The sequence below is a fragment of the Moschus berezovskii genome, chromosome X, assembly GCF_049115385.1.
Source record: "Moschus berezovskii isolate FMDL1 chromosome X, NW_MosBer_1.0, whole genome shotgun sequence".
NCBI classification, from domain to species: Eukaryota; Metazoa; Chordata; class Mammalia; order Artiodactyla; family Moschidae; genus Moschus; species Moschus berezovskii.
Genome location: NC_142488.1, coordinates 74,408,081 through 74,420,179, shown reverse-complemented (window position 1 = coordinate 74,420,179; position 12,099 = coordinate 74,408,081). Strand labels below are relative to the sequence as shown.

Sequence of the window (12,099 nt, the reverse complement as noted above, 5' to 3'; positions counted from 1 at the left end):
AATTGATAAAAAGGAAGAACCTATAAATAAGAATACTCTGCCCAGCAAGACTCTCATTCAGCTTTTATGGAGAAGTCAAAAGGTTTGCTGAGAAATAAAATTTAAGAGAATTCAGCATCACCATACCAGCTTTACAGCAAATGCTAAAGGAACTTTTCTAGGCATGAAACACTAGAGAAGGAAAAGACCTACAAAATATAAACTCAAAACAATTAAGAAAATGGTAACAGGATCATGTGTTAGTTGCATTAGTCGTGTCTGACTCTGTGTGACCCTAGGGACTGCAACCTGTCAGGTTCCTCTGTCCATGGGATTCTCCAGGCAAGAATACTGGAGTGAGTTGCCATGCCTTCCATAGTGATAATTAAATTACCTTAAATGTAAATACATTAAATGCACATACCAAAACATGAATTTTGCTTTGCTAAGAAATTTATGATATATTTTTCCACTTGTTTGACTAAATATGAATAGGAGGCACTAGTAGTCATGTATGGATGTGAGAGTTGGACTGTGAAGAAAGCTGATCGCTGAAGAATTGATGCTTTTGAACTCTGGTGTTGGAGAAGACTCTTGAGAGTCCCTTGGACTGCAAGGAGATCCAACCAGTCCATTCTAAAGGAGATCAGTCCTGGGTGTTCATTGGAAGGACTGATGCTAAAGCTGAAGCTTTGTCCACCTCATGCGAAGAGCTGACTCACTGGAAAAGACTCTGATGTTGTGAGGGATTAGGGGCAGGAGGAGAAGGGGACGACAGAGAATGAGATGGTTGGATGGCATCACGGACTCAGTGGACATGAGTTTGAGTGAACTCCAGGAGTTGGTGATGGACAAGGAGGCCTGGCGTGCTGTGATTCATGGGGTCACAAAGAGTCAGAAACGACTGAGCGACTGAACTGTACTGAACTGAATAGTAAAGAACCCTCCTGTCAGTGCAGGAGACATAAGAGAAACGGGTTCTATTCCTGGTTCGGGAAGATTCCCTGGAGGAGGATTTGCAACCCACTCCATTTCTTGCCTGGAAAATTGCCATGGACAAAAGAGCCTGGCAGACTATATTCCATAGAGTCACAAAGCGTCAGACAGAGCTGAAGTGACTTATTGCACATGAGTAGAATGCTGGATTTCTAATTTATTAACACTTAAAATTTTGATATAGTTTCATTTATTCTAACATGTAGCATTACTACTAAAAGTCTAGAAAGCTTATTATTTTAGTGATATTTTAAACAAATATTTGAATGAGGCTTAAAACTTCTAATCCAATTCTGAGAATATAAAGAAGTCCTCTATTGTTAAAAAAAATTAGGAAATTAACATGCAATACAGTATTATTAACTAAAGAACAGATGTTGTTCAAGTTTCACAAAATTTTATGTTAGGGTCCATTATTTGTTCTCATACCTTATTCAAGATTCCACATTGTGTTTAGTTGCATTGAGCAGCTTCAGCTGCCTGAAACAAATTCTGATAAATTCTCTTCATTTTTATTCTGTTAGAAATATTTCTAATTTTACTTGCTATGATTTCTTAGATACACCCATCATTTAAAAGTGGACATTTAATTTCCAAATGCATATGGCTTTAAAGTATCCTTGATATTAATTTCTTATTTTGATATTAAATTCTTATTTAAATACTTTCTTCTCTGCAATCTCCCTCTGTGTTTTTTCACTCTTTTAACTTTATTAACGCTTTCAATGACTAAGTCAAAGATCCCTTTTGGTAAATGTCACATTGCACTTCACAATATGTGGGTTATTTTCAAATATCTTTTGATATTGATTTCCAGCCTAATTCCACAGTGATAAGAGAACAGACTGTATATGATTTTAATACTTTTAGGCCATGAAAATTTTGTTCCTTGTTTTATGTCCCTGGATATGTTCCAGTGTCTCCTGGTTTATAGTCTATGGTAACTTAAATAGAATTTGTATCCTGCTGTTGTGTGTAAATTGTATAAACCTTAAGAATATTGGATTGGTTCATAGAGCTGTTCAGGTCTATTATATCCTTATACTTTTCTGTTTATTCTATTAATTATTGAGAGTTCGGCATTAAAACTCCAACTAAACATATTAATTTATCTACTTAAAAATAATTTCAGTATATAGTGGAACTATACGTAACTTTGTTCTGTATTTTCCACGTCTCTTATAAATGTGTTATCATACTTCCATAATTTAGAAAACAAAAAGAAGAAAGAAAAGAAGAATAAGAATTCTTGCCTCAAAAGATTTTTGCAAAAATGAGTGAAATTATATATATATTATATATATATATATATATATATATATATATATATATCAAGGTGAAAAGATTACTTACACCCCACCCTAAATGGTTTCTCTTGCCTTCTAAGGTGTGCATGGTGGATGACTGTAGTTCATGGTGGCATAAATTTCCATCAGTCAGAAAATTGGTCTTTATTTTCTTCCCATCTGTATTAGTTTCCTGTGACTGCTGTAACAAATGACTATGAACTTAATGTCTTAAAACAATACACATTTTTTATTTCACAGTTCTGGAGATCAAAAGTACAAAATCAGTATCACTAGGCTAAAATCAAGGTATCAGCAGGGCCTCACTCCTTTTGGAAGCTCTTGAATAGAATCAATTTCCTGCCTCTGAGTTTTTGATAGTAGCTGATATTCTTTGGCTTGTTGCCATATCACTTCAATCTTCTAATATCTTTACACTCCATCTTCATATAACCTCTTCCTCTATGTGTGTCAAATCTCACTCTACCTCTTTCTTATTCGGATACATGTAATTGCATTTAGGGCCCACATAGACAATCCAGGATGATTTCCCCATCTCAAAATCATAAACTTAATGGCATCTCCAAAGTATTTTTTTTTTTGCAAGTTATAGCTTTATTTATTCAGTTCAGGGCAACTGTTTTTTAAAAATCCATATACAGGACTGGGAGGGGCAGTGTACACCACATATGGTCTCCATGACGTCGTGCATAGTGCATTTCTCAGCACAAGACAGATAAGGTCTGTAGATGAGCCTCAATCCACTCAGGCTTGTGTGGTTTTGTCCTGCATGGACCTTCCTAGAAGACACAAATAGATTCTGCCCTGGCAGTTTGTCCAAAATAGAAACCCTTGAGTTTGCTTCTGGTCAGGTACTAAATGGAGACTGTGTTCCACCTTGGAAGTAGTCTCTGTGTATCTGCGGGCATTTGTTTTATGAGCACCAGGAAGTTTCCTTTCAGAGGAAAATAGGGCAAGCCCACACCGGCTCCTCTCACCATGGAGAGGCCACTGTACTCAGAACCCTCTTCACAATCAGGTTAAATCTCCAGAAACCGAATTTCTGGCCTGTAAATATGCTTTCCTCTCCTTCCCAGACTGCCCTGCTGCAGCTCCAAATAGTAGCTTACTCTCCAGCCCCAGAGGACGCTCTGGGCTACCCTGAGGGTGACCCCCATCACCCCCTGACCCCTATGGTCAGCTCTGTTTTCACAGAAATTGTTTGCCCCATACCTCTGGGAACTAGAAAGCCTGGAGCTGGGAAAACTTGCCGGATGAAAATAAAAAATTACAAGAACATTGTTCTCCTAATCAGTGTCTAAAATACGTCATGTGCAATCTTCCCTACCTGTGTGGCACTGTCTCCAGCACCTAGTGTCCAACCCTGATGTGGCCAGGTTAGGAAGCCCCCCTCACACTGCCGTCATGGGCCAGGCATTAACAGCGGGCTCCTGGCTGATACCTGGGGTGTGCTTGTCATGATGTGGGGAGCTGGGCACTCCATGGGCCTGGGTCACGGGGCAGGGGTACCAGGCAGCTCAGGAAAGTGGGTTGCAGTGAGCCCCACGAGGCTCCTCTCAAAAGGCTCAGGCTAGAGGAAGGGGCTGCTGCCTGCTCCCAGCAGCGGGGAGGAGCCCACCTGTCTAGTCCCTACCAGGACACAAAGTGGCAGTCTTGCAGTGACGCTGACATTCTTGCACAAAGCAAACACATTAAACCAGACCAGCCTTTTCAACTAGGCTTCAGGAGAGGAGAGGAGACATGCGTTAGGGAGAAAGCAAGTCACGACAGATGTCAGCAGGGAATATGAGGGGCACTCCCTTTGGAAGGCACCAGGGCTCTCCTCTGGCCCCACAGGACATGACATCCAGGCTCCCCGTAAATGCCACGACTTGCACTGGTGGTTCTCAGCATTTCCGAGTGATGTGTTAAGGTTTACGTTCTCAACAGTATGTCACAGTCTCAGAAACCTCAGCCAGGCCTACCAGCATTTCTTGGCACACGCAACTCAGACATCACAGAGCTACTAGGCTGTGGACAGAAATGCCATCGGAGCATGAAGTCTAATGACTATGGAAACGAAAAGGCACCCCTCTCTGGTGGCTGCTGGCCAGTATGGTACATGTTGTTCTTAAAAGCAGCTCAGGGCACAGCAAGTTATGCCCCAGGACATGGGCTCAGGTCTACCAGATGCCTGTCTGGAAAACCCCAGAAAACGATGACCATAGAAGTATGAGCTGAGCCAGTGGGTGTGGCCAGAAGTCCTGGGGGACCCCCAGGGAGCACTACATGGGACTTCACCCTCCCTGCTGTCATAAGCAGAACCCACATGTGGCCAGGGCAGGCCTCTGACACCACCACCCATGGACCAGGCCAGGCCACGGCCTTATCTAGACAGGAAGTCCCCCAGGTAGCCCCCTCCCACAGCAGGGGCCACAGGGGGCAGGGAGATGTGTGAGCTCTGCTGCCTGGCCAGTGTCCCACCCTCTGTAGCCGTGGCTTAGAGGGCTGATAGCTCAGGGGACCATCTGGGGTTGGGAGAAGGACATCTCTGGACTGTGGGCCCCTTCCCCAACCTGGTGGCCTCGCTGGGTCAGTGTGGCCAGGGATCCTGCTGTCTGGGAAGAGAGAATTCGAGCCCAGGCTGCTTGACACCACCCCTCAGTTAACCACCTCAAGTGGGCACCTCACTCGGGATGCCTAGAGACAGGCCTCCCAACCCCACAGGCCTCTGACCTTGGATATCTCATTCAAGGCCTGACTAGTCTGATGCACTTGCTGGGCTGACTTGCCCTACCTAGGTTCCTGCCTCCCCGCCCCCACCCACCAGGCCACCCAACTCCCTCCAGGGCAGGGAGGGAAGCACCAGGCCAAGCGTTTAATCCTGTGCCCAATCTATTCATGGCAGGGTGGTACCATCACTCATGCCCCTGGCTGCCACCAGTCTAGCTCCAGAGTCAGGGTGCAATCCCTTCCCTGAACTCAGGATGCTGACCCCGACTCTCCAGGCCCCTTCCAGGCTCCCGCCCCGAGCTGGCCACTCGGTCCACGTCTCTGAGGGGACCCATGACCACCCCTTACAACACAGAGCCCGGCCTCCTTGTCTCAGGAAGTCCCCACGGCCAAGGACTCAGCCTTTCTTTGCCCTGAGCTCTTAGCCATCAGTCTCCCCTTTAACTTGAGAGTTCCATCCTCCGAGGGAAAAGGAGCCAGGTCTTAACAGCATTAAGACAGGAGTAGCACTTTGGTCTCGAACCGTCTGGCAGTGACTCGGCGGCCCGGTTGGCCATCCGCACGTCTGACACTGTCCAGGAGACAGGCGAGCTCCGGTCCAGGCCGAGCAACACAGACGCCACAGCGGCGGCTACGCCCGGGAGCGCATGCTCTCACACCACCTGCAGGCTGCGCTCATGCCCGTCCAGCTGCACCTTGAGCTTGTGCAGCTCCTCGATCTCGCGGTTGTGGCGCTTGGTCTTATGGCGCACCAGCGAGCGGTAGAAGTGGATGGTGAAGACCACGAAGATGAGGCCTACGGGCACCATGATGATGGTGGACACCAGGGCGGCCTGCCAGCCCGTGTGGCCGCCGGGGCCAGGCGGGGGGCCCAGCTGGTGGCGTGCATCCACGGGCAGGAACTTGATCCAGCAGAGCAGCACCACCTCGGCCAGGAAGAGCAGGATGCCCAGCACGGTGGAGAAGCCCCAGGCCAGCTCAATGTAGGGGTGCATGCGCTCGTGCGGGAACTCGCTGATGGAGTTGAGGTTGTGGATGTTGCTCACGGCCTCCACGTTGGGCAGGATGCAGGTGCTGATGAGCAGGGCGAACAGGTGCACGGCCACCAAGACCGTGGTGTAGGCGCTGAAGGCGATGAGCAGCGGCCGCGGGTAATGGTATTGCGTCTCCAGCTGCACTTCCACCATGGCCACCATGGCAAAGCCTGAGAGGAGCGCGGACGTCTGGCTGGAGGCCTTTAGCTTGGCCCTGCTCAGGTAGAGCTTCCTCCAAGAGAGCGCCTGCACAGAGTGGTGGTTGGAGGTGACCAGTTCCAGGTAGCTGCGGTGAACCCAGTCCCGGTAATCCATGCCCCTTGTGGCCAGGTTCTGAGCAGGCGGGAGCGGAGGGGTCCACGGGCACGTTGAGCTCGGCGCTCATGGTGGGGGCCAGGCGATCTTTGCTTTGCTCTCCCGGCCCGACTCTGGCTCAGGTGCTCTGGCGTGGCCCGGTGGCCCGGCCGGGGTGCCGAGCGCCCAAAGTATGTTTTTTTTAAGTAATATTTACAAGTCCCAGGAATTAGAACCTGGCATTAGGAGTGCCTATTATTTAGTCTACTACATCGTCTATTGCTAGACTGGAAAGAGAGGAAGAGAGAGAAAAAAAAGAAGGAGGGAGATAAGGAAAAGATGCAGAAGAGGAAAAGGAAGAAAAGAAAGAAGAGGAGAGAAGAGAATGGAGAGATTGAAATCTCAAAGCATCTACTATTCTGTAGATATTTCTGAAGGGTGAGTCCCCAGTATCTGTGGGCTTATATTTTTCATATTATGTTAGTTTGTCTTTGGATAAAAAATTACAGGCCTTAAGATGAGTATTGTGGACTGAATTATGTCCTGCCTTTAAGCAGATAATTAAGGCAAATGAGGCCATGAGGGTTGTACTTAATACAACAGGACTAGTGTCTATAATGAAGAAGGATATGGCAACCCACTCCATTATTCTTGCCTGGAAAATCCCATGGACTGAAAAGCCTGGTGGGCTACAGTCCATGGGGTCACAAGAGTCGGACACGACTGAGCAACAGTGTCTATAAGAGGAATAAAAGATACCAGTAAAATGTGACCACAGAGAAAAGGCCATATGAAGATCCAAAAAGAAGGTGACATCTGCAAGCCAAGAAGGGAGACCAACCTTGCTGACATTTTGTTCTTTTGGACTACCAGCACCCAGAACTGTGAGAAAATAAGTTCTGTTGTTTAAACCAGTCTGTGGTATTTTGTTACAGCAGCAGTAGCATACTAATACAATAAGTAAATGGATAGAGAATCATTATTTCATGCAATAAAACAAGAGAATTAAGTATGGGGAGAGTGATTCTAGAGGAACTTGGCAAACAAAGTAGCACGAAGATATAAGGGAAGCCTTGAGAGAGAGAGAGAGCAACATGGAAGTATGCTCTGGAGCTTGTGGAATAAGATGACCAGTGAGAAATTCCTTGTAGCAGTATGGCCAAAAGACTTACAAGAAGATGCATGTCTAAAATTAAGTTCCAAGTTGCTCATTTTGTATCAGTGAAAACTCTCTCTTTGATTCCAAGTTGCTAGTGTGCTCTTTGCTACGCATTGCTTGTGGGAGCAATTTGGGAAGAAATCAAGGGATAGGAACAGAGTTTCCTAACTAGCTAGATGTCAGATAGAAAAAACTATCTGGGAGATTAGTGGAAACAGGAACTCAAAACCAAGTGTTATTATAAAACCATAATTCCCTGAGGATTCACAGAAACTGCAGGGGCAGCGCTAGACCTACCAATGTATGTTGGAGGACTTGTGCCAAAATTATAGAAATCTCAAATCACAAGATAATATCAACGGACATCTGGGTAGCATATGCAAGTTTCTCAGTACAGTATTAATAATCACCCAGAAAATGATGGTTTATTTTTTCTGCTTCTTTTTCTTACACACCTCATCAGTGTGTCTAAAAGTAGGTGCTAAAGTGTGTCTTAGGGTATGTCTTGAGGTGTGTCTAAGACTAGGTGTGTCTAAGAGTTGAAATAAGACAAACTTGTCAGTAAGTTATGGGTGGACTAATATTCAGTATAATTTATGGCAGAGTCTCTAACACTAGTGTTTGGAAAGAAAAAGGGACACTATATGTAAAAATTGTGAGGACAGGGACCCCAAAATAGCTGTCTGGAGGTGTTTCAGATTTTAGGGAAACTAGCAGAATAAAAAGAATACTTTTCCTTTGGCATGGAAATAACCCCAAATTTTGAAATCACTGAAGAATCATAAAATGAAGACCTGCCACTGGAGAGTTCTTCAGGCTTTCTCTGTTTTCATTAACACAGCACCATACCACAGGGAAGAAGTAGAAATGTGTTGTGTGTGTGTGTTGTTTTTTTTTTCTAATTTGGCAGAACATGAAACATCCTTAAAAATGATATGAAACAATCGTACATATTTACACTCTTTGGGGTTTAACAGCCAAGAAAGCTTCACAAACTTTCAAACTGTGGATGTGAAGAACAGATTCCAAAAGTCTCAGATCTTCTCTAGAATTCTTTTGAATGAGAAAGCATATGCAACATCTCATATGAAGACTGAGAGTCCAAGATTTGGGGAATCACAGCCAGCAGGCCCAGACTTCCAAGAAATGTTAGTATAGGAAGGTAGTTAAGTCCTCTACAAGAGCCTCTGTCCTCTTGGGCAGTTACATAGGAGTCACTCAGCACTTCTAGCATTTCAGAGGTTTTGCCTTCTCCTCATCCCCATTCCCACAAAAGTGGAAATCCTTCCAGCTACTTCTAAGTGAAGTTTTATTACAGAACAGAAAATTATGATGAGCACCTCCAACATAACTACCGATGAGAGAGATGTTTCTTAACTGAGTCATTACCCCCTGAAGGGATGAGCAAATTCTATTTCTTTATGCTTACTTTCAAAAAATATTTCAGGACTGCTGAGGGAAGCAGAAAAAAAGACCGCTTGTACTTGGGAATCTCATTCCTCCTCAATACTTAGATTTCTTATTTGACCAAAATCAGTTCTATAGTGTCCCCCCTAGTTAAATAGCATAATTAGCTGACAGCAGATATTGCAGCTGACACAAAAACGAACTTTTCAGCAGGCATTATGAAAGGATTCCTCCAACCTGAAACATTGCATGAAAAAAGCAATTTCATAAGCTTTTAAGATATTTAGAACTTTTTTCATGGAAAAATATTTAAGATATAGATGAAAAAACACAAAGAACCATGAATAACATAATCTCATTCTTGTTAAAATTTTTATTTATTCATTATTTAGCATTTTACACATACATACACATACCTAGACACCTGAAAACATCTGAATATCCATATAACAAATTTTTGAAAAACGTGATCTCTTAAATACTTATTAGGGATTTTTTCCTACTTATTTGTTTTTTCTATATTTTCAATAGTGAACATGGATTATATATATAATAATGTAATAGCAATATTATTTTTAAATAAATAAAGAAATTCAGTTGTTCAAATCCACTTCTCATTTCAAGCTCCAGGTTTTCCTACAAATCTAATGAACATTCTACGGAATTTGCAAATCTTTTCCATAGAGAACCACATTTGTCAAGCCCTTGGCGCCTTTCACCACCTTAAAAAAAATTTTGGTTATCCAGTTGAAAAATATTCACTGAAGACCTCTACTGTCTTGGTCCAAGAAACAGACAAACTTTCTTTACCCTCATTTCCTTAAACATAGGATTTTTTTTAAATGGACATTTCCTTTGCCTATTAGAATAAGTCAGTGCACCAACTGCTTTGAGGGTTATTGCTCCAGTCTCTAAATGAAAGATTTTGATTAGAGTTTTGGAAGGCAGCTATGCTCACCACTATACCACCAATGCTCCACTGATTAGAGTTTTGAAGCAAAGGAGAAGCATTAATCTCAAGGAGAAGAATGGAATGTGTCTGAAATTAACTAACATTGATTAAGCATGTATTAAGAAGCTTTATTTCATATAATCTTCAAAACAATACTTTTGAGGTAAGTGCAATTGTTCTTATTTTCCAGATTAGGAATTGAGTCCTTATACTAGGCCTTTCTTACTGTGCTAAGGGAGCACCAGTGGGGGAGCAAGAAGTGTTGGACTTCATTTCCAACAACTCGAGGGATAAATTTGGGGTGCCTATCTCACTCTGCCCTGTGAGGTAGTCTAATTAAATCATTCCCATTTTCCAGCTGAAGAAACACACACAGAGGATATTGCTATACAAAAGAGAAGCAAAGAAAAGAGTTGATCTAAATGTATTTGAAGAATTGCATGAGAAGAACAAACAACAGTTTGCAAATTATATACTAAGGTCTCTAGATTTGAGAAAACTAATTTTCCAGGGAAGAATGCTGGAGTGGGTTGCCATGTCCCAATCCAGAGATTGAAAGTTCGTCTCTTACATCTCCCTCATTGGCAGGCAGGTTCTTTACCAGTAGCACCACCTGGGAAGCTCCTCTCTAGATATATCCAAATATAAATAAGAAAATAATTTGATAAAGCATGTAAATTAATACTATAAATTCTATAATATAGTGCTAATTTACATGCTTTATCCTTTAAAAAAATTCTTTTCAAGTAGGTACAGTTTTTCTTATTTTCTAGGTTAGGAATTGTGGTTTAGAGAAGTTAAGTGATTTGATAAATAAAATAAAATGAGAAAGAACAAAATAAAGTATAAAATTTAAATATAACAAATTTTTTAAATAAAGTAGAGAGATGACAACTGCAAGATGGAAGCCTAGGAATTCTTGACACTTGCCTCTTACATAAAAACTATATAAACAATAAATAAAATGCAAAGTAACAAAAATTCTCCCAGAAAGCTCTGGGCTATAATGAAGAAGTCTTAGAAACTCTGAGGAGCTCAAAAAGTAAATATGGCTACATAGAAAACCATAGGAAATATTTTACCTGTGTCACCCCAGCCACCAACCCAGAGAAGCTTGGCACCAGGAGGGGCCCCCTTAGAATTTCACCCCATAGGTAAAGAAAAGCAGGAAGATACCAACAAGCTTTACAATATGGATATTTCAATTTTTTGCTATTGAGGACTCAAAACATCTTTACCAATGCTACATCTAGATGATGGAGCTGGCTGGAGTCCCTTCTGTTGTGTCTCCTCCCTGGGGCTAGAATTGTTGTTGCAGTGAGACTTGCTCCCAAGGGCCCCAGTAACTACTGTGCCTAACCCTCCAGGATCAGGGCCCTGCAGTGCTTTGCAATCTTTATGATTAGAGTTACTGCTGCTCTGCACTCTGTCTCTAGGTCCTTAAGTTGTGGCTTTGACCCATGACAAACAGAGTTGCAGTGTTGTTGCTCTGCGCCCTGTCTCCAGGTAGTAAGTCAGGACTGTAGCCCTAACCATACTGCTGCTGCTTTGCACCCCATCACCTGGGTGTTCCCAACATGTGGCCTTAATGGGCCGTCATCAGGCCCAGATGCTGCTGTTCTGCAACTTTCCCTGGGGTTCTAAATCATGGCTTTGACCTACCATCATTGAGATGCACTACAGCCGCTCTGTGCCCTGTCCCTGGGATTCTAAGTCACAGTTTGAGCTGCTACCACCAGAACCAAGCTGCTACTCTTCTACAACTGCTCCCCTGGGGCCAGAGTTTGACTTGACCTACCTTCCCCCAGGATGTGATGCTAGTGTACCTTGTCCCCTTGAACCAAACCATGTCGTCTGCTGCACCATGTCATCTTCGAGTCTCCACCACTGATACATCCACATCCCTCAGGACCAAGTTACTGCTTCAAGACCTTGAGAGATGAGACACGGTTCCATGGGAGATCTGTACATGTCTGTACCTCATAAAACTAGTACCACTGACATCCCAAGAACACTTGTGCTCAAGGACCCAGGGGTTGTGATAGTTCTATGTGTGCCTAATTCCAAGACCCCAGTTCTGATGCCACGCAGAATGTAAGCACACAAAATCTGTCCAAGAGAGATCTACTTAACTGGAACTTCCTTCCACAGACCGAAAAAGAATAACAGAATTCAATCAATCTTTGCCTCTGACGACCCCAACAACCATAACCACCATCGCCACCTGCAAGGTGTCTGAAATCTTTGCCAACATTGACC

The 12,099-nt window shown here is 43.5% G+C and overlaps 1 pseudogene; it reads right to left on the bottom strand.

Moving 5' to 3' along the window:
- Positions 1 to 5,647: 5,647 nt before the first annotated feature.
- LOC129534887 (protein orai-2 pseudogene) lies at positions 5,648 to 6,358 on the bottom strand (annotated as a pseudogene).
- Between the last annotated feature and the right edge of the window lie 5,741 nt (positions 6,359 to 12,099).